This window comes from Miniopterus schreibersii (genome assembly GCF_964146895.1).
Source record: "Miniopterus schreibersii genome assembly, chromosome: 8".
NCBI lineage: Eukaryota > Metazoa > Chordata > Mammalia > Chiroptera > Miniopteridae > Miniopterus > Miniopterus schreibersii.
In genome coordinates, this window is record NC_138109.1 from 59,629,227 (window position 1) to 59,653,307 (window position 24,081).

A 24,081-nucleotide genomic window follows, 5' to 3' on the forward strand; every position below is an offset into this window, starting at 1 on the left:
TACCATCTGCTAATTGTCTAACCTTTCACCTTCATAAGCTTCAGGGTTTTTTTTTCTTTCTTTCTTTCTTTTTAATAATCCTCCCTGAGGATATGTTTTACTGATTTTAGAGAGAGGGAGAGAAGAGGAGAAGGGAGAAACATTGATCAGTTGCCTCCCATATGTGCTCCCACCAGGGATCGAACACGCAACCTGAAAATGTGTCCTGACTGGGACTCGAACTGGCAACCTTTTGGTGCATGGGATGTCACTCCAACCAACTGAGCCACACCAGCCAGGGCCGCAAGCTTCAGTTTCTTAATCAAGCAAATAAGGATAAGAGTTGCTAACAACAGAGGTGTTGGTGAAATGTGTTATTTCATGTGAAAATGGTTTAATAACAGTAAAGTCAAGTATAAACTTCAGCTAATGTTAGTTAGCACTCTGTCTCAACTCCACCAAAAAAGATGAAGAAACTACGTTTGGAAGGTTTCACTTTACAGTAAAATTAATTTAGCTTTTATTATGGACTGTGCACCTTAACATGACTGGAAAGCAACCACTGCTGAAGTCATCACTGAAAAGCCACACAACCATCAATATTGCCACCAAATAGAATTTGTGAGCTAATTCTATGGCAACCAGTCATCTTCCTCAGCTAACCTTTTTCTCCACATGAGAAATCTGAAGCCTGTACAGACACATCAGGTCTCCTCTGAGAATGTACATTCAAAAAAGATAGCCTGCAGCCAATTACAGCAAACAGAGAAATTATATTGAATTACAAAAAGCCATTTACTAATAGACCTTTGCTATGGGTGTGGAATTAAACCTAACACTTCACAAATTCTTATTCATCACTCGAATGGCCACGATACAATGAGATAATATTCTTAAAATAAAACTGAAGAAATGTTAACAAGCTGTTCCTGTGTTTTGAAGAGTAAGTGAAGTATATAAAGCCTCACTCAATAACAAAATATTTCCTGTTGCACTAGTTACATTTTTTGTGTGTTAATATAACATTAAACATTGTTTTACACATTTACCTGTTTCCCACTAGAGTTTCTAAAGGCGGCAGTCATTTTGGTGGTAACCATGATAAGCAGAGAGAACTGGGAGACTGGGGATTTGAATGGAATTTATAGCTGACTCACAGGGAGTGTCTTCAACGACATTACCACTGGGACCCACCCATTTAACACCCTTTCATTTCCACCCTATGCATTTGCTAGGTAGTAGCTTTAGGAGAAGCTGGGAATGTGGAAGACTAGGAATGCAGTAACCAAAGGTGTTTGGTCTGATGAGTGCTAATGGATATTTCCTTCAACCTTTCCTTCCTCCTTTCTCCCTCCCTTGCTTTCTTTCTCTTGCCTTCCTTCAGTGGCCGGATCTGTCTCAGAATGACAACTCTGTATTAACTGTTAATGTGTTTGGGGTGCTGAATCTGAGGCATTGGCTAGAAGTTTCTATATACTGGGTGGCTTCAGTTCTTAGACTTGACTCTAGACAAAATCATTAATTAGGTAGAACTTACTTTTTGGTTATAACCTCTTTAGCTGAGGTTATAGAATACTATAGGCTGTTGTGTTCTAGAAGTGGATGCTGCATTTGTGTTACTCAGGGCTATTAACTGAGAATTTACTATGAGATACAGAAGCAAGTGATATACCTTGTGAGAGACATCAAAATAACACCGTTCCATTCTCCATCATTATTTCATTCCCTTGAAAGAGATCTGATATATTAGTTTTAAAAGATTGTCTCTCTAATAAAGATAACTTTTTAAAAAAATATTTCCTCTGTCCATTTTTTTATTGTGGAAATTCTTTTTTTAAATTATTTTTCTTTAACTTATTGGGATGACATTGACTGATAAAATTATATAGGTTTCAAGTGCACAATTTTACAATACATCATCTGTACATTGTATTGTGTGTCCATCGCCCAAAGTCAAGTCTCCTTCCAACGCCATTTATCCCTCCCGTACACCTCTACCTCCCCGCAAACTCCCTTTACCCTCTGGTAATCACCATACTATTGTCTGTGTCTATGAGTTGGATTTTGGTTTTTTTTTGCTTAATTCTTTCACGGTTTTCACCCAGCCCCTCAAACCCCTTTCCTCTGACAGCTATCAGTCTGTTCTCTGTATCTGAGTCTCTTTCTATTTTGCTTCTTTGTTTATTAGACTCTACATATAAGTGAAATCATATGGTATTTGTCTTTCTCTGACTGGCTTATTTCAGGTAGCATAATACTCTTCCAGGTCCATCCATGCTGTTGGAATGGTAAGATTTCCTTCTTTTTTTATGTCCGAGTAGTATTCCATGGTGTAAATGTCCCACAGCTTTTTTATCCACTCATCGACTGATGGGCACTTGGACTGCTTCCAAATCTTGGTTATTGTAAATAGTGCTACAGTGAACATCGGGGTGCATATATTCTTTCAAATTACTGTTTTGGGTTTCTTCAGATAAATTCCCAAAAGTGGAATTGCTGGGTCATAAGGCAGTTCCATCTTTAACTTTTTGAGGGAACTCCATCCTGCTTTCCACAGCGGCTGCACCAGTCTGCATTCTACCAACAGTGCACAAGGGTGCCCTTTTCTCCACATCCTCACCAATGCTTGTTGTTTATTGATTTATTGATGAGAACCAGTCTGACAGGTGTGAGGGGATATCTCATGGTGGGTTTAATTTGCATTTCTCTAATGATTAGTGACATTGAGCATTTTTTCATATGTCTATTGGCCATCTGCATGTCCTCTTTGGAGAAATGTCTATGCAGGTCCTTTGCCCATTTTTAAATTAGATTGTTTATTTTTGGGGTGTTGAGTTGTATATGTTCTTTATAACTTTTGGATATTAACCCCTAATGAGATATGTCATTGGCGAGTATGTTTTCCTATTCAATGGGTTGTCTTTTCACTTTGTTAAAATCCCCTACTATGACTGTATTACTGTCGATCTCTCCCTTTATGTGGCTCCGTGGTTAGACGGTCAGCCCAAGCACCACAGGGTTGAGGGTTCGATTCCCGGCCAAGGGCACATACCTGGGTTGCAGGTTTACTCCCCGCCCCCAGTCAAGGTGAATGCGGGAGGCAACAAGTCAATGTGTCTCTCTCACACTGATGTTTCTCTCTCCCTCCCTCCCTTCCACTCTCTCTGAAAGCAATGGAAAAAATATCCTCAGGGGAGGATTAAGAAAACAACAAAACAGAAAAAGATTTGCTTTATATATTTCAGTGCTCCTGTGTTGGGTGCCTCAATGTTTACAAGGGTTATATCCTTTTATTGGATTGTTCCATTTATCACTATGTAATGTCCTTCTTTGTCTCTTATTATAGCCTTTGTTTTAAAGTCTATTTTGCTAATGTAAGTATTGCTACCCTACTCTTGAGGAGGATCTGGGAAACATATGAATCCCTGATAGGATGCATTTAGTTCCTTACTCAGACCAAAATCCAGTGAGGATTAACAAAACAAAACAAAACAGAACAAAACAAAACAAAACAAAAATCACTGGTAACCATGATCTGTTTCTATGGCACAGTGTAGGCTAAATCCTGACTGGAGTGGGTCCAAGAAAAAATGAGAGGAAAGAAAGTAGAATCAGGAAACAAATCTTTGAAAGAATTTTGCTATAAAGGAAAGGTGAATAAAGGAGGATTAGTTGAAGAAAATGTTTTTTGTTTTTAAAATAATATAAATAACATCACGTTTGGATGCTGACAGGAAAGATCTCTCAGACAGGGGCATTAACGGTGCAGTAGAGAAGAGGAAGCATTGCTGGAGCAACAGCACAGAGTGGGCTGCAAGGGATCTGGTGCCAGAGTTGAAGAGTTAGCTTCCGATGCAAACATGGACAATTCATCCATTGTTACAAAAGAGAAGGCAGGGTATATGTACACAAAAGCATGTAGTTGTGTAGATATGCTGGGTATTTGTGGACATTCTTTTCAGAATGTGCTTATAACTTCTCAGTGAAACAAGAAGAAATGTCATCACTTGAGAGTGAGGGTGGGGAAAATATTGGCAGTTTAAGGAGACAAGAGAAGGTACAAAACAGTTGTCTAGGAGAGTAAAAATATAAATTCACTAGAGAAATATAGTATGATTGCCAGCATCATCAGTGACCTACTTGAAGCTCATGGTCATGAATTTAAAATGAGAGTACTCAGCATGGCTGTGCACTTTTCTCCAGACACACTGAGCCACCTGAATATAGACGCAGAGTAGGCAGAGATACAAATGAGATGAAAACTCAGATTTTCATCAAAGGAACAACCCTTTTTCTCTGATTTTACATATTCTTCCTCACATTATTTCTTTCATGGAAAATAGGATGAAACATATCTCTACCAATATCTGCTCAATATTTGCCTCCTCACTCTAGTCTTTGGGTTTCATGGTCATCAGTTCCATTGTGTACTCAATTCATCCTGACCCCTTGATTTGATTCTGGAGTCAGTCCTCCAAGCTTTTATCAACAGTTTTCATTCATTGCTGCATCCCTCCTCCCTTATCACCGTCTTTTTGGCTCTTTGGCTTGGTAAATTGTTGGGCACCCTAAGGATCACACTTCCCTTGCTTAACCTTGCCCAACCCTTTCCCTCTGTTCTTGAGTAGGATCTGGGAAACATATGAACCCCTGCTAGGATGCATTTAGTTCCTTACTCCAATCAAACTTTTCAGAGGTAATTTGTCCAAATGATGACAGGATTTCCAATAAGTATCCACTGGCCAAATGATCTTCTTGCTTCATCTTTAGAAACACTTTTTATATGGGAAGAAAATTTCATTGAATTTTAATTAGAATATATAAATAGATACTACTGTTTTATGTACTTGACATTAAATCAGGGGAAGTTTATTATTAATCATGATCTGATAAAGCTGGAATTTCAGGAAGGTGAAGCTTAGTGTAAGTAACTGGAGAATAGGTGGAGGGAGAAAATGCTGGTGATAGGTTAGAAAGTTACCCATGGTGCAAGAAATTTAAGTGAGATAAAAGAGTGTATTTAATTGGCTATATTTAGTCAGCTAGGGCATTTAATGTTTATGATATTCAAAAATGTTTCTCACTGAGACAGTCTACACTGGTACTATGCTTCCCTTTGTTCAGAATGTCTTCAAAGCATAGCAATGCCTTGTTTTTAAGTAATTTTAAGCATGGTGTGAAATGAATGGTTTTTGAGTCATTTGACAAGTTGAATTTTTAATTTCGGAATCATTAATATGAGTGATGTCTAAACAAATTCTGCTTAAGTAACTACTTCATTGCCCAGGTGCAGCAATTAGTTTATCTGAGTTTTTAATTAATAGCTGGGTGCCTTGGGACTCTAAAACAGCAACTTCCAACTCTGATCCCAATCGCTGTTATATCTATAGTAGTTTCATATTATTATTATTATTATTATTATTATTATTATTATTTTAATCCTCACCCAAGGATATGTTTTTATTGATTTTAGAAAGAGAGGAAACGAGAGGGAGAGAGAGAGAAATATCGATGTGAGAAAGAAACATCAGTTGCCTCCTGTATGTGCCCTGACCAGGGATCGAACCCAAAACCTGGATATGTGCCCTGACCAGGAATCGATCCTGTGACCCTTCGGTGTATGGGACGATGCTCCAACCAATGAGCCACACTGGCCAGGGCTATAGTAGTTTCAAAGACACATAACAGCCAGTACACGACATTAACCAAGAAAAAGTCCATCCTTAAAATCCTTAGGGGTTGAAGGAGATTTTTGTTCCCATGCATTTTGTTGCCATTCACCTTTTGTACAGAGCCACTAGGGAACAGGAGGCTGGGAAAGCCAGTATTCCTGCAGTGGTTCTGGTACATCACCATTCAGCCTTCAGTCTAATTATAAAGTCCCTGAGCCATGAGGAAAGAGGCACCTCTGACAGCTCTTCTCAGTGAATCCCAGATGGTCACAGAGGAAGGAAGGGGCGTGGTGGAGCAAGCAATTCACGGAGGAAGATCCTTAGCAATAGTGAAGTTAAAGTTCTCTGGAGGGACCAGGCCCAGCATTGTGTAGACACTTTGGGTTCCACTTCCTGTGGAAATTCTAATTGGGTCTAGTGAACTGTTTAGAGGATCCTATTTTTCTTAGAACCTCTCTTGCCCTGTCTTCTTCCTTCCACTCTCTCTATTGAATTTTCTAAAACTCTTATGTTGATCTATGCCCAAAGTATACCCCATGTATCAGTCAGGGTTCTCCAGAGAAACAGTACCAGTAACACACACACACACACACACACACACACCCCTTTATTTTATGGAATTGGTTAGTCCAAAATCTGTAGGGTGGATTGGTAGGCTGGAAACTCAGCCAGGGGTTGATGTTGCAGTCTTAAATTTGAAGTGTATAGGACAGACTGGCAGACTAAAAATTCTAGCAGGATTTTATGCTGCATATTTGAGGCAGAATTTCTTCTCCAGGAAACCTGTTTTTGCTCCTAAGGCCTTCAGCTGATTAGATAAGGCCTACTCACATTATCAAGAGGAATCTCTTTTACCTAAGGCCAAGTGATTGTACCTATTAATCACGTATACAAAATACCTTCAAAGCAACACCTACATGAGTGTTTGATTACATAATTGAATACCATACCCTAGCCAAGTTGACACGTTAGACAAACCCCCACATGAAAATAATTACAGAAGTAGCTATACTTTATTGGGCATTTACAATGTGCCAAGTATAATGCTAGATACGTCACATGAACTATATTATTTAGTACCCACAACAACCCCATGAGGGAAGTATTATTAATCCTATTTTACAGATGAAGAAACTGAGGTTTAGAGCAGCTAAGCAATTTGCTTAAATTCACACAATGAGTAAGCCATTGAGTCAGGACTCAAACCTAAGCCTAACTCTTGACAAGTCCATGTTCTAGGTAATCCCTTTGGTGTCTGACAGATTTCCTGTGCTTGCTTAGTCCCCTGGTCTCTAGTGATCATGGAAACTACCTCAAAGCTGAGAGTCATAGGTCTGAGAGTGGCCAGCACATTCACTGTCATTCTCAGTACTAGCTCCCAGTTTCCAAAACCACATGAATTTCCAAAGAATTCCAACAGTGTGTTTAAGCAATGTTAAGAGTGAGAGGCAGGTAGGCAAGCCTAACCACTCACTCTGGTTTAGAAAATAACACCCTCAGACTGAAGTTTCCACTTTCCATGTTAGAGAAATGCCTAACATTGCCCAGATTCATAACCTGCTATGATATCAGGATTTTGCAGATCAACCCTCTTAACTACTAACATTTCAATCACTAAATCCTTCAAGTTTGTCTTTGGGACCCACCTCTTCTAATTATTTCTCTCTTTTTATGATTATCAGAAGTGCATTGCTCTCATATTTTCTTCTTCATAATCTCACTCAAAACCCATCTTCTTAGGAAAAAAATGTTTAAAATTATTCACTCCAATGTTATCTTTCCCAGTAGTGATATTTGCATTTGAGTGAAACCTTTATATAAAAGACTATATTTCTAATCATGGAATATTAGCCAACAGCTGAGGAGGTATGTAATGGCTATGGAGCCTTCTAATTGTGGTTGTTCTGAATAATCCCCTGTTATCACTTGTCTGCCTTGTTAATGTCTAGGCCTATTCAAGAGAAATTCCCTTTCTGCTCAGGTCCTAATACTTTCCCCGTATCAATTTCAGGAGATAAATCTGAAAACTAAGAAGATTATGAAGCAGTGTAAGAATTAGGCTTATATGTATTTCCACCAATACTGCTAATAAGAATGAACATTGAAAAAAAAGGGACATCTGTAATACTTTCAACAATAAAGATTAAAAAAAAGAAGAACATTGAGTATTTTTTTAATCCTCACAGTAACTCTGGAAGGTAGGTATAATTATTATTGCCATTTTACAGATAAAGAATAAAGAAATAGTGAGTAGTGGAGCCATGTTGAAATCTAGAACTTACTCACTGTAAAACCCAGGGCTTAACAAGTACAGCTAAACATCCAACCCAGAGAAACAGGGTGCAGAGAAATAATGCATGAAAGCAACAAAATTAGCTCTGGGGAGATTTATCAAAGTTGACTCTTGGGTACATCAAAATCCCAGTCTTAAATTCCGATTTCTAACAGTTACCTACTTTAAAAAATGAGATATGTTTCTACAAAATTTGAGGTTGGGAGAGGGAGTTTTAAACCAGTAGATTTTAAGTAATACAAAAAAAGTTAATTCATATGATATGGGTTTTAAATTTCCAAATTACAAAGTTAGGCAGCAGTTACCTTCCTTTTAAGGCTTGGGGCTTCATGTTATACAGTGTTTTATTTTTCCAAAAGAACTCTCTTTGAGGATTACTTCAGATGTCAGCTGGGGAATCCCCTTTCCTCACAGAGAACTCATTCCCCAGTTGCTGAGATTTATAAAATCCGATGTCCTGACTAGGATTTCTGTTAATATCGAGTGGCTTATAATATCATGGTCATCTCTGTCTTTATCTCATATTTTTGGGCTTGCTGTTTTTGTTCCTCTTTCATTAATGTCTTCCAAGAACTCAGCCTCTCATGAGTTTTCATGAGAAACTCACTTCCATCAACATTTTGTGAATTTTGGTAGACTTTTCTGAAGATATGTGCGGTCATGAAGAGGGCCACTTCAGTGACTCCACTCTCCTCTCTTCCCTTGCCCCTTTCTCTCATCCACCCTACTCCCTTGCAGAAGCAGAGCAAATTCTTCACCTGGCTTTCTGCAGAGCAATTTAGCAAGCTTGATGCTTGAACCCTTTACACCAGCATTCTCTCCAAGTTTTTTCTCCAGCAAATACTGCGCTTTCCTTGAGAGTAATTCTGGTAAGGGAAAGAAAGTATCGACTCTATTGCTGAGAAATGTTTCACTTGGTTCTGGGAAAACAGAGCTTTTGTACGATTTTTTTTTTTTTTTTAAACAAATGTGCCTGTTAAATAGTGGTGACAGCAAAATTTTAAGTTTCTTATTAGAAAGTTATGTTAATTTTATACTGTTGGTGGATGAAAATTTACTCTAATTTGAGTGGCTTTAGTTTGAGCCATTTTAGAATTTTACTTTATTTTTTGGCCTGGGCCTTTACCTATGATTGGGATGATACCATGTTTTAATGATTACTTAATGATTAAACAACCAAGAAAGTACACACAGTGAACAAAAGGCAAACATTCCAGTTTAGTAGAGAAGTTAAAACTATACCTACTTGTGCTCATACTAATGCTGACCAGAACCTGTTCAATGTAAACATTTCAGCTACACAGGTTAGACTTAAAGTTGGGCAAAGTTCAAAGGCTCTCAATTGCACCTACTCAAAAGCTGAAGATAGGACTGTAGACATCAAGCCAAACCAGGAAGCCAAATGTTGTGGGTCACTGCAGACAACCAACAAGTGATGGCTTTAAGATTCCTACATAACCAAGGCATAGGACAGACAGCCTTCTGTGTGGGAAGGTTGGGCGAGGGAACAGGCCTTGAACCTGCATTTACACAGCACTTTACACAAACTGAGTAAATACTAATTGTCTGTATCAATAACTGCGGTGCTAACGAGGACTGTGAGGATAATGAAGCCCATTCTCCCTCTCTGATGTTACCCTAGCCCTGAGGCCTGAAATGGCCTAGAGTCTTTCCAGTTTGTTGGTTTCAAACTTGAAGCCATCCCAGTCCCTGGATTGATCCAGTCCCTTAAAGTCTTTAGAATATACACATTTACTGAGCCTCACATTGTCTTGAAAAGGTGTTCCATCCTGAACTGGTCTTTGCTTCAACCAAAGACTGGCAGCAGGTATTAATGGATTAAAAAGAGGGGCAAAAAGTAGGAGACAGTGGGACTAGGAGATTCAATCCATTCCATGCCGAAGGGAGTGTGTCCATTTTAAAGTTGTACCACAAAGGACAGTGTGGCATACTATAGATTGTCCCATACTTTAGGGTCAAACTCAGAAGAGCACATGAATTCACCTTTATAACATCCACGAAGCCTGTGCTTACTTCCTGGCTTTGGGATAACAACACTGACTTGTGAAGTTTCTTACTGACATCCGCTGATTCCGTCATTAACCGCCTTCTCTTCCTGAGGCGTTTTCCCCACCCCCAAGCGCACACACAGGCACACAGACACACTCAAATGGGCCTGCTCCTGCCCCTCCCTTATTGGAAATAAAGGGCTCTACAAGCTTCTCCCAGCTTGTATTCTCCTCCCCTGCTTCCCAGTTTTGGGGACAGCAACCAGTGGCCCCACCCTTCTTCGGGTCCTTCTGGATGGAGAGGAGCAGGTCACTTGCTCATTTCCCTCTTTGCCTCATGCCTCTTGAAGTGCAGCTTTATCTTCCCGCAGCTTTCGGACCGCACTCCTCCTCCTGGTGCACAGAGGCACTGCGAGGAATACCAGCCTGCCTCTAATTGAGCATAAGCTCACGTATGTCAAAAAACACCGCACATAAATTAAAAGGTGAACAACAGCCAAGGGGAAAACAGTTCATGTTCTTTCTACGTAAAGGACACCTCTACAAGTCAATAGGAAAAGACACTAACAGGCCAACAGAAAAACTGACAGGTTAGAAACTAAGTAATTCCCAAAGTTTGCTCAGGCTGGTATTAGCAAAGGCCAGGATTTTAACCCATGTCTGTCTAACTCCACAAAAGGAGGAATATTTGAAAAAGAAGTCGGTTAAGAGTCAGAACCTTTTGGGTATGTGGTCATAATACATTTATTGGCTTTTTCATTGGTATTTTAAATTTTAATTGTTTTATAGTGGAGTAAAGAGCAAGAATTCAGTGCTGGTTGAAATCTCTTTTGAAAAGTGGTTACAGAAGCTGGAGAAGACGTGCAGGAGGCAGGACCAGAGGTGAAGTCCAGAGAAAAATTGAATCTTTTCCCAAGATCCTGTAAGCATACCATACCTTTTAAACATGAGCCCAAGAAAAGTGCAGTTATTATGTAGCACAGTTTCATACACGCCAATGTATTTGTTGTTATAATTATTTCACAGTTTCTCGAAGATTGGTTTAATTAGCATAGCAGATTGTAGTTTTAAAAGGCGGCTACAACAGTCTCTCCCATTCTACATGTGCTTCTAGAACCACGCCACTCTCCCACTACGAGGTGAAATCCATGTCTCTTCTCCCCTAGGGTGAGCCTTTGTGGCCGCCTTGACCAGTAGAGTACTGTAGAAATCACACTGTGCTATGCACTTCCACCTTGTTCTCTCTGAGTCACAGAGGCCCACATAGAGAGGAGACAAGCTCCTAGAAACAGCCAGCTCCCACTCACCAGGCATGTGAACAAGCCACCTTAAATGTGGATCTTTCTGGCCCCAGTTCAGCTGCTTTAGCTGATGCCAAATGGAGCAGAGATAAACCATCCAAATTAAACCTACGCAAATGGCAGATTCATGAGCAAAACAAATGAGCATTATTATTTTAAGCCTCTATGTTTTGAGGTAGATCGTTATATACCAATTAATCAATGAAATGATTAGGATAAATGGTCAGAGATTATAGTGTGCCTACCATAATATTACACTCATTTCAGTTGCTCATTCAATTGATTTTATACCAAGATCTGTTCTTTGTGCTGGGGGTACAACAGTGATTGCAACAAATAATGTTCCTTCCCTGCCTTGATTGAGTGCTTGAAGTAGGGAGGGCTGACAGACAATAAATTAACAATAAATTTATAATTGCTAGGTGGTAGTAAATGCTGTGGATAAAAAGCAGGACATGGGACGTTCCATTTTCGATGGAGTGGTTAGGAAAAGGCCTTTCTGAAAAAGAAGACAATTGAATAGAGACCTGAACACATCAAATGAACATCTAGAGGATGAGTGGTCCAGACAAAGGGAATAATTAGTGCAAAGGCTCCGAGACAGGAGTGGCTTAGAGGCTGGTACTTTGGAGTAGAATGAAGAGAGAAAAGAATGAGAAGAGATGAAGTCAGAGAAATGTGGGTGGAAGGTGGTCAGAGCATGTAGGGCTCCACAGAGTGTGGCGAGGACTTTGGCTGTTGGAGGGTTTTGAGGACAGAAGGGCATGATCTGACTTATATTTTCAAAAGATCAGTCTTGTTGTGCAGAGAATATATTGTAGGGGCAGAAGGTTCAAAGGAGACAGACCTGTTAAGAGGTGAATGCGATGATCCAAGTAACAGATCATTGTATTTTGGATCAGGACATGAAAAGTGGTCAGATATTTTGTATATGTGTGTATTTAAAATACATCCATTAGGATATGGGTGTGGAACTTGATAAAGAGAGAGACATCAAGTATGGCTCTTAAAGTTTTTGGTGTTGCTTGCTCTATAGCAAGAACATCTTCTATATTTGTCCTGTTTCCTCTGTTAGAGACTGGAGTTTCTCTGTGTAGTCAGTCATAGAATGGGTATGATGTCAGTATCAAGTGCCTTCAGGACACTGTGCCTTGAAGCACAGACTCTCCAAGATGCTGATCCCACACAGAAATGAGGGAATGACTCAGCATGGTGACCATCACTTTGAAGTTGTCTTTAACAGATATAATTACACCTTTTTGTTTGTAATATTTCATTGAAAAAGTTGACCTAGGAGACAGGGAGAATCCAGAAATTTATTCTCATATGCTAGGGGGAGAATCAGCCACAGTCATTTCTGTTATTTCTCCCAAAAAATGTGATGGACTTTCATGTGTGTATCTTGGGTCCCCCCTATATGACCAAAGTAGCTAAAGAGGGAGAAAAATGTTGTTAGTGTCATTTAACAAGTGGAATCTCAAAAGGATTTATGGAGTTGATATTTTAAGCAAACAAAAACAAAATAAGACTATGGTCACTTTTGATGATTTCAAGAAAGATGTAGAAACATAATTTTAATTTCCAGGCAGGTCTCTTACCACCTAACACACTCCTAGCCAGCTACTTCTATCCCTTTATTTCAGAACCCCCTCAATGTTGTGGCAATAAGAGATTTTTAAGGCAAGCAGGATGGATGATGACCTCCCTTAAAGCAGCACTGATTTACGAAGCTTAGCAATTTCTAGACTTTTCTAACTTTTTCTTTTCTAACTTTTTCTTTTTCCTATAAAGTTAGTCTCCAGGAAACTATTTAAATATTACTGAATCATTTAAATATTTTCACTTCCATGTATTAACTAACCAACCATCTGATAAAGTACTGCTGAACTTTCCAGATTTGTCCTGAGACTGCTTTCTTCAGGCTTCAAGGGCTTCCCTCCTATTTCCAATAATATGGGCTTCATCTGGCGAACAGGACTATGTCCTTCAGTTCACACTGATCAGATTTTGTAAGTCTTCATTTTTTGGAAGTTTGTAATGCTTCAGGTTCAGCCTGATAGCTTAGAAGAGAACAGTTTTCTAGCTGCAGTTTCACCTTCATTTTTTATTTTTTCCACCTTGATTTTTAAACAAAGTTAATTGTAGTTAGTCTAAGCCAAAGAATATTTACATCTCAGTCCAACAAAAATACATAAGGGAATATTCCAGAGTCAAATATGCACACTCATGGAGTTTTCAGAGTATGACGCCTCTCTTTTAGCACAATTTGAAGGCAGGCTCAGATCTGAAGATTGCACTGCTGATAGCCACCCACATTCCACTGTGATAGGCTGTGGCATCCATTTCTTTATTTGTAAAACACAGATAATAATACTATCTATTAGAGTAGTTTTGAGATCAAAAGAGATAATGTAATAAATGTTAACATAGACTCTGACACACAGTAAATTCTCAATAGATATTCTGTTTCTAAAATATAGAAATCCTAAAGTCCACTCTCTTTCCCCCATTCACTGCCTCCCCAGTCAAGTCTGAGACTAGTGCAACAGAGCAGTCTAAAGGGAAAGGGGCTTAAATCCTGTGGTCTTTGGTGGGTATGAAGTTTCCAGGAAGGACCTCCTTTGACCCAGGCAAGAGGGGTCCTTGCCCTGGCACCGCACTTTATAAAACCCTGCATATCACAAACATACTGAAAGGTAAATTTATTAAAGAATGCACGGCTATGGCTGTCTCTGTCACTCAGAGCTGGCATTCAGCTCAGACCAGAAACCCTAAGCATCTGCCCTGGTAATCAACACCTTCCAGGCCCCAGGGAAATGCTACTCCACATTTCTTGTGCTATGTCCTTGAAACAAAAGTCAATTGTGTCTAAATGTCATGAAGGTTGCGGGTTTATGCTACTGGTGGCCTTTGAAATGGACACTGCTTTGGAGTGCAGGAGGATTTGAGTAATGGAAATTTTTTAGATAAGAGGGGAAAAACAATTAACTCGTCAAATCCTTTTTTCTGAATATGTGAATGCAAAAGATTTTTTTTTTAAATATATCTTTATTGATTTCAGAGAGAGGAAAGGAGGAGAGAGAGAGATAGAAACATCAATGATGAGAGAGTCATTGATCAAGCCCACAACCCGGGCATGTGCCCTGATCGGGAATCGAACCCCGATTGCCTGGATCCTAGGTCGACGCTCAACTGCCGAGCCATGCCCGGCCGGGCGCAAAATATTCTTGAATAATGAAGTTTCATGTCTGAGAAGAGCCAAGCCTCCATTTTGTTTATTTTTATGTTCCAGTTCCTGGTTCCAGAGGTATTCATCATATTAAAACAGATTTGATGTAGACAAGATATGAGATACTGTACAAGAGTGAAGTGAAACAACAGAAGGTGCTCCAATAAAGAGCAAATCAGTCTTTGGCAGAAAAATGAACTTTGAATTTGTGCTATCCAGTTATTTGGTGCTCACTTTTAATAATGTTAGTACATGCGTTCAAAACCCAAACAGATCTAAATTATTAAGGGATTAACATTTTAGACAAAATTTTGTTTTAATTGAAAGAAATCACATGAGAAATAGTCAACAAATGTGTCATTTTAATTAAATATAAGAAAATTAGAACATGAAAACAAAGGAAGTTTGCACGATTGTGAAAAAGAAAATTAATGTACAAATAAACCTAAAACTAGGACGTCAGCATCACGGTGGAGTAAGAAACCTCTCAGTCTCTCCCCTTAAAGTTGCAGCAAGTTAAACAACTATAATTCAACAAAGAATTCCCTGTTCAACAAACAAACATGTCTAAGAGATCAGTGCATTGAGACATCTGAAAGTGGATGTGTCAGAGCGAACAAGGGAGGCAAGAGGGCGAAAGGACAGAGTTGGAGCAGCAGATGCAGTCCTTTGCTCCATGTGGCTCCCTGGAGCATCAGGTTGCAACCCCCCCCCCCCCCCCAGCGGCCTGAAGAGGGCCAGAGCGGCTGAGGCAGCATTTCAGCCTGTGAGTGGCCAGCATACATTGTGGCTGAGCCCAGTGACAGGCGAGAAGAAGCAGTGGGAAGGGTGGAGGCTGCAGTGGGGAAGTTGCCTTAAATCAGGGGACAAAACAAAGCCACAGACATGCAAACCCACCCCCCTCAGGCTCCCGTGGCCCACACCAGGCTCCAGCTGATGCAATAGCAGGGGAGGAGTCAGATTACAGTCTTCACTCCGTAGCCTGGGGAAGGCCAGAGGGGCAACATTCCAGCCGGAGTGGCCAGTACACATTGCAGTTAAACCCAGTGGGAAAAACAAAGCCGCAAAGGCACAAAAGCGCTCCCCCACTCTCCCTTCCCAGCCTATCACAGCCAGAACCCAGTAAAGGCAACTGGGATGGCTCACATAGTACAGTGTAGCTGGCAGCCTCTGGTTGCAGGGTAGCAGTACTTGGAACTTACAGGTCCAGAGCCCCAACACCTGCCACATCCCACCATGGGGGGGGGGGTGCCCTGAGACCCAGAAGACCTCGCCATAGAGGGGATGCCCACCCCCTCAGGGAATATGGGGCATTTTCAGCCACGAAGACACTGCGCCACTGAGATCCTGAAGTCCTAGTAGTGCAGGTAAGAGAAAACAAAAACTTGCACTATACCACCATCTACTGGAAATAAAAAGAAAGTCTTCTACTTATCAAACTGCTAAATGGTTAAAAGCAAACAGAAAGATTTCCATTTCTCAAATGCCCAGAGAAATAATCTATGAAGTACCATAAATACCATGGGGACAAGGTAGCTCAGAAAGAGGAGGAAAAGTCTCCAGAAAATAAACTCAAGGACATGGAAGACTGTGATTTAAAGGACAGAGAATTCAAGATTGCAGTTCTGAAAAAAACAAGGTATGTGAAAACTCAGAATGGGAGTTCAATGAGCTCAGGAATAAAATCAACGAACAGAAGAGGTACTTTACAAAAGAGACTGAAACTATAAAAAGAACCACAGAAATCCTGGAGCAGAAGAACTCAGTAAGTGAGATAAAGAATGAATTAGAGAATTTAGGAAATAGAGCAGACCAGATGGAGGAAAGAATTAGTGATCTTGAAGATAGAAATCTAGAAATGACTCTAATGGAAGAAGAGAGCGAATTGAGAGTAAAAAAAAAGAGAGAGAGAGAAAGATAGAACTCTGTGAGAACTATCTGACTCCATTAAAAAAAACAATGCAAAGCCCTAGCCAGTTTTACTCAGTGGTTAGAGCATGAGCCTGCTGACTGAAGGTTCCGGGGTTTGATTCGGCCAAGAGCACATACCTCGGTTGCAGGCTCCATCCCCAGCCCTGGTCAGGGCATGTGCGGGAGGCAACTAATCAATGTGTCTCTCCCACATTGACGTTTTTCTTTTTTTTTCTTTTTCTCTCCCTTCCACTATCTCTGAAAAACAATGGAAAAAATATCCTCAAGTAAGGATTAAAAAACAAGAAAAAGAAAAAACAATGTAAGAATAATGCATATACCAAAAGGAGAAGAGAGTGAGAAGGGAACAGAGAGCCTATTCAAACAAATAATTGATGAGAATTCCCCAAACCTATGGAAATAACTCAAATACAAGAAGCTAACAGAACATCTAATTATCTCAATGCAAAAAGACCTTCTCCAAGGCATATTATATTAAAGCTGTCAAAAGTTAACGACAAAGAAAGAATTCTCAAGGCATCCAGGGGGGCAAAAGACTGTAATGTACAAAGGAAACCCCATTGGATTATCATCAAGATTTCCAGCAGAAACCATACAAGCTAGGAGAGAGTGGAATTAAATAGTCAAAATATTGAAAGAGAAAAATCACCAGCTGAAAATAATATATTCAACAAAGTTATCCTTTAGATATAAAGGAGGAATAAAGGCTTTCCCAGACAAAGAAAAGCTAAGGGAATTGACCACCACCAGACCTGCATTAAAGAAATTGCAACTCTTTTTCAGAAGAGAGTATTAAATACAAATATAACATAAAGGTAAAAGGGGGTAAAAGATTTTTTAAAAGACTATAACCCAAGCCTGGACAGTGTTGCTCAGTGGCTGAGCATTGACCCATGAACCAAGAGGTCCCTGGTTCGATTCCCAGTCAGGGCACATGCTGGGGTTGCGGGTTCAATCCCTTGTAGGGGGTTTGTAGGAGGCAGCCAATTGATGTCTCTCTCTCATTGATGTTGCTATCTCTGTATCCCTCCTCTCTCTCAAAAATCAGTAAAACCATATAAATTTTTAAAAAGACTATAACCTGAAAAACTTGAAAACATGTATTTGGAAAGATATATGCATCCCTGTGTTTACTCCGTTAGTCATCGTGGCCAAGACATGGAAACAACCAAAGTGTCCTGCAATAGAGGACTGGATGAAGAAGATGTGGTGCATGTACACAATGGAACACTACTCTGCCATAAGAAAAGGTGAAATACAGTTTTCAAATGTAATCTGTTCCGGAAGCCTGTTCAAGTTCTGAAACGTTCGAAAACCAAGGGATCAACGGCCGAAAGCTGGGCCTCAGGACCTTGCCCTCAGCGGAAGCCCTGTGGCATGTTCAAGGCGTATTTGAAAACCGAAACATTTACTTCGGTTTATAGCGTTCATAAACCGAAATGTTTGTCAACAGAGACGTTCGAAAACCGAGGTACCACTGTACTGCCATTTGCGACAACATGGATGGATCTTGAGAATATTATGCTAAGTGAAATAAGTCAGGTAGAAAAAGCTAAGAACCATATGATTTCACTCATATGTGGGATATAAAACTGAAACTTGTGAACACAAACAGCAGTGTGGTGGTTGCCAGAGGGAAGGGAGGTGATGAAGAGGGTATAATATATGGTAATGGAAGATTATTTGACTTTAGGTGGTGGGCACACAGTGCAATATACAGATCTTGTAACACAGAAACCCACACCTGAAACCTATATGATCATATTAACCAATGTCTCCCCAATAAATTTAATAAATTTTAAAAAAGACTATAGCTTCTGAAATTTGGAAATGAACACACAGCATAAAAAGGGATAATTTAGGAAACAAAAACATAATCAGGGAAGGGGAAAAGAACTGAACTTGCACAGGTGAATGAAGGTAAGATACAATCAGAAGAAAAAGGACTATTGTACATATGAAACGTTTGTGGTTTTTTTGCATAAACCTAATGGTAACCACACACACACACACACAAAATCTATACCTGAGACACAAAATAAAAATAAAAAAGAATAAACGGGAAAAATCATAGAATACCACCAAGCTAAAATAGCAGACAGAAACACAAGGGAAAAGAATTAATGGAGATACAAGACCAACTGGAAAACAAAAGATAAAATGGCTATAGTGAGTCCTAATATATCAATAATCATCCTAAATGTAAATAGACTGAATTCAGCAGTTAAAAGGCCCCAAGTAGTGGGACGGATTAAAAAACAAGACCCAACAAAATGTTGTCTTATGGCAAAGACAAACACAGACTCAAAGTCCTTGAAGATGATACTCCAAGGAAATGGCATCCAGAGAAAAGCAGATGTAGCCATACTTATATCAGACAAAATAGATTTCAAAATAAAAAAGGTAACAGGAGAGAAAGATGAGCATTATATAATGATAAAGGGGACAATATATCAAGAAGACAACCCATCAATATATATTCGCCCAACCAAGGAGCACCAGAATATGTAAAAGAATTACTAACAGACCTAAAGGGAGAATCGGACAAAAACACAATTATAGTAGGGAATGTATATACCCCGTCGACAGCAATGGATAGATCATCCAAATAGAAAAATCAATAAGGAAATAGTGGCCTTAAGTTACACATTCAATCAAATAGATGTAATTGATATTTATAGAGCTTTCCCTCTCCCCCAAACAGAATATACATTCTTAAGTGCACATGGAGCATTCTCAAGGATAGACCATATGTTGGGGCACAAAACTAGTCTCAATAAATTTAAGAAGATTGAAATCATACTAAGCATATTCTTTGACCACAACTGCATGAAACTGGAAATTAACTACAAGAAGAAAGCTGGAAAAGCCAGAAATATATATAGATTAAATAACATGCTATTGAACACATATTGGGTCAAAGAAGAAATAAAAGAGATCAAAAGATACATAGAGCCTGGCCGGTGTGGCTCAGTGGTTGAACGCTGACCCATGATCTAGGTGGTCACGGTTCAATTCCCAGTCAGGGCACATGCCCAGGTTTTGGGTTCAACCTCAGTAGCCGATTGGTGATTCTTTCTCATCATTGATGTTTCTATCTCCTTCTCCCTCTCCCTTCCTCTCTCTGAAATCAATAATAAATAAATAAATAAATAATTTTTAAAAATACAGAGATACTAATGAAAATGACTATATGAACATATCAAAAATTTTAGGATGGCCCTGGCCGGATAGATCAGCTGGTTGGAGTGTTGTCCTGATCCAGGAAGGTTGCAGGTTCAACCCCAGGTCAGGGCACATACAGGAAGCAACCAATGAATGCATAATAAGTGGAATAACAAATTAATTTCTCTCTCTCTCTCTCTCTCTCTCCCTTTCCTTTCTCTAAAGTCAATTTTTAAAAAAGACATATAGATGGCCAACCGATATAGGAAAAGATGCTCAACTTCACTAGCTATAAAGGAAATGCAAGTCAAAACCACAATGAGATACCACCTCACACCTATTAGAATGGCTATTACCAATAAGAAATAAAAAGTGTTGGAGAGGATGTGAAGAAAAGGGAACCCTTGTCCACTGCTGGTGGGAATGTAAACTGGTGCAGCCATTATGGAAAACAGTATGAAGATTCCTGAAAAAATTAAGAATAGAGCTACCATATGACCCAGCAAGCCCTCTTCTGGGTATCTACCCAGAAAAATGGAGAACATTTATTCATAAAGATGTATGTACCTGTGTTCACTGCAGCATTATTCACAGTGGAAAATACATGGACACAACCATAGTGTCCTTCTATTGGTGGTTGGATAAAGAAGATGTGGTACATGTATACAATGGAATACTACTCAGTCATCACAAAAGATGAAATACTGCTGTTTGTGACAACATAGATGGATCCTGATAATATCATGCTAAGTAAAATACCTTAGAAAAAGACAAGAACCATATGATTCACTCATATGTTGGAAATAAAAGAGAAACAAATAAAAAGCAACAAAGAAAAACAAATTCATACACACACAACAGCACGGTGATTTCTAGGGGGGGTGAAGTGGGAGAAGGATGATGAAGGTAAAGGGGGTCAAATACATGGTGACAGGAGACCAGACTTTGAGTGGTGAGTGCACAACGCAATACACAGATGATATCTTATGAAACTGAACACCTGTAACTTATATAGCCAATAACCATTAATAACCAATGTTACCTCAATACATTCACATAATAAATAAACCTAAAACTAATTTCCATAGAGATTGTTTTCTGACCCTGATAGACCACTGTATAGTCTGATTGAAAAGACATTGGAACAAATTGAGCAACATACTGCTATTTTTGTTTCCTTTACATACCCCAGCATTTAAATATTGGAAGAATAACAAAACCTGCATGGATGTGGATACTACTGTACCAGAGAGTGAAAACAGCAATAAAAGTGACAGTGATTTATATGACAATATCAGACATCTAGTAATAGTTTCTGTGACAACAGTAATTTATCATATATGACACCAACACGTTGTTTGAACTTGATATAGAAAAATTACAGTTCATTTCCAAATCTAAGTATTGCTTTATGAATTTTATTTAAAATTCCAGTTTCTCTTGCTTCAGCACAGCAAAATTTCTCCTAAAGAAAATGAATAAAAATTATTTAAGAACCACAATGACCAAAAAATGGTTGTCCAATTTGGCATCTGTAGAACACATATGGTATGATTGATATCTTGGTGATAACAACATAGAGATTTTGCTGAAATAGAGATCCAAAAAGAAATTTTTATTAAATAAATATATTATAATGAATTGTGTATGTCTTCATCAGTTAGACATCAGTAGCCTAACACAAAGAACACCCAGGTGTGCTCAGTCATAGCTATGCGGTTTGTCCTTGACATTCTTCTGACTCTTGGTCCCATCACACCATAGCTTTACACTTTTTTTTTTTAAAGAAACAAAGATTATTCTTTCATTGAAGGCTAATTTTTTTCCTAGATAAAAGTACAGGTTTAAAATGTTTCTAATGGATTAATATCAATAAAGGGGATCCAACAATAAGATAGTTCCCCCTATTTGCTACCCTTCATGAATAACCATAAACTAATATAAAGCAAAAAGCAATTGGGAAGAAAAAAAATTTGAAATAACAAGATACTTTTAGAGTATCGTTACGAAAGTTAGTGGTTGCAATACAGAACCTGTTGATTAGGACAATAAGCAGGTCTCTCAAAATCATAACATATGGGCAACATCACAGAAATCTTTTTATATTTTGTTGTTAAATAATCACTACCAGAACTAAAAATTGTTGATTTATTTTCTATTTATAATCTATGTTTGACATATTTGATAAAACTGAGTTTACTTTAATTTCAAATAATAAAAGAAATATTTCCCATTCCAGCAAAAATCAATGCTTTATTTTCTTTTCTTTTTTTTTAAATACATCTTTATTGATTTCAGAGAGAGGAAAGGAGAAGGAGAGAGAGAGACAGAAACATCAATGATGAGAGAGTCATTGATCGGCTGCAGCCCGCAACCCGGGCATGTGCCCTGACCGGGAATCAAACCCTGATCGCCTGGATCTTAGGTCGACGCTTAACCGCTGAGCCACGCCCGGCTGGGCTTATTTTCTATTTTGAAATAATCTTTCTTTTCTTTTTTAAAAAATATATCTTTATTGATTTCAGAGAGAGGAAAGGAGAGGGAGAGAGAGAGATAGAAACATCATTGCTCGGCTGCCTCCTGTACGCCCCCTACTGGGGATCGAGCCTGCAACCCGGGCATGTGCCCTGACCGGGAATTGAACCACAATTTCCTGGATCCTAGGTCGATGCTCAACCTCTGAGCCACACCCGGCCGGTCATATTTTGAAATAATTTCAAAATCACAAATTGTTTATAAGAGCAGTACAAAGAACTTCCACATTGTTAACATTTTAACACATGCCTTATCATTTTCTTTCTTTTTACACACACATATGTGTATCTATATATACACATACATAGGGTGTCCCAAAAAATGTATACACACACTTTGAATAATTATAAAGGCAGTGTTTATTTATTTATTTATTTATTTTTAATCCTCACCTGAGGATTTTTTCCCCCATTGCTTTTCAGAGAAAGTGGAAGGGAGAGAGTGAGAGAAAGAGCGAGAGATAGCAAGAGAGGGAAACATCGATTGGTAGACTCCTGCACATGCCCCCACCAGGACTGGGGATTGAGCTGACAACCAAGGTATGTGCCCTTGACCAGAATCAAAACCAGGACCCTTCAGTCTGAGGGCTGGTGCTCTAACCACTGAGCAACCGGTTAGGGCTAAAGGCAGTGTTTATTAAAATACATTTCATTTTCAAAATTGAGCTATCAGCTGTTAAAGTGTGTACACAGTTTTTTGGGGACAACTTGTATATGCAATTTTTTCCTGAGTCATTTGCTGAGAGTAAGTTGCAGAAATAATGCCCATTACTCCAAAAGAGTTTAGTGTATTTGCTAATGAACACTCATACATAACCATAGTGTACCTATCAAAATAAAATTAACACTAATCTATTACTACCATCTAATCCACAGACTCCATTCAGATTTCACTGACTGCCCTGAGGTAGTCCTTTGTACAAAGGAAATAAAAAGCCTTCCTCTTTTTCCTTTCTTGTCCAGGATGCAATCTAGGTGTACTGTGGTCATATCACTTTGATCTCTCAATCTGGAGTATTTCTTTAGTCTTTCCGCATCTATCATGATTTTGTCATTTTTGAAGAATACTGAACAGTTACTTTGTAAAATGTCCCTCAATTTGGGTTTGATTGCAGCCTCATCATGTACCAGATTAGATAGTTTATGTAATTAGATTAGATTATATAAATTTGGCACAAAATGCTTCTGTGTTCTTTTCAATATATTATATCAGTAAAAACACTAAGTTGACTTGTCCCATTACTGGTGATTTTTAACTTTTACCAGTTGAACAAGATTAGTCAGTCAAGGGTGCTGGACAAATTTCCCCTGGCTCCTGGCTCCTGGAGTCACCAACTACATGGGCTGAGCCAGCTGTGCTAACCACAAACCCCCAGCTGCAACCAAGGGGAATAGATACACATATTTTAAATTTTATTGTTATACTGCCCGGCCGGGCATGGCTCAGAGGTTGAGCGTCGACCTGGGATCCAGGCTATCAGGGTTCGATTCCCAATCAGGGCACATGCCCAGGTTGCGGGCTGGATCAATGACTCTCTCATCATTGATGTTTCTGTCTCTCTCTCTTCCTCTCTCTGAAATCAATAGATATTTTTAAAAAAATTTTTTTAAATAAATTTTATTGTTATAAATATTTATAAGGTAAGAAGAAGCAGGCTAAAGAGAATAAAACATATTTAATTCAACAATGTGTTAACTTGCTTCATATTCAGATGAAAGGTATGTGGCCTTCATATGTACTCTTCCCCTAAAACATGCAAAGTTAGGGGTAGGCCTATTTCCATATAGACTTTCCTTCCTGATGCTTCCACCTTCAATGTAAGCAGGACCTAACCAAGACATGTGGCACCTGCCGTAGGCTAATAACTTGATGAACCACCAAAATAAAGGTCTTTAAGTATTTTCAATAAATACAAATTGTATGCCTCTTTCTTCACACTTCCAAAAGCCCCTCAACAAAGACTGAA

At 39.0% G+C, this 24,081-nt stretch overlaps 1 protein-coding gene across 1 annotated transcript in view; it reads right to left on the minus strand.

The window, feature by feature from the left end:
* EVI5 (ecotropic viral integration site 5) overlaps positions 1–24,081 on the minus strand; it is a 197,761-nt gene that overhangs the window by 172,629 nt on the left and 1,051 nt on the right. The window lies entirely within an intron of this gene.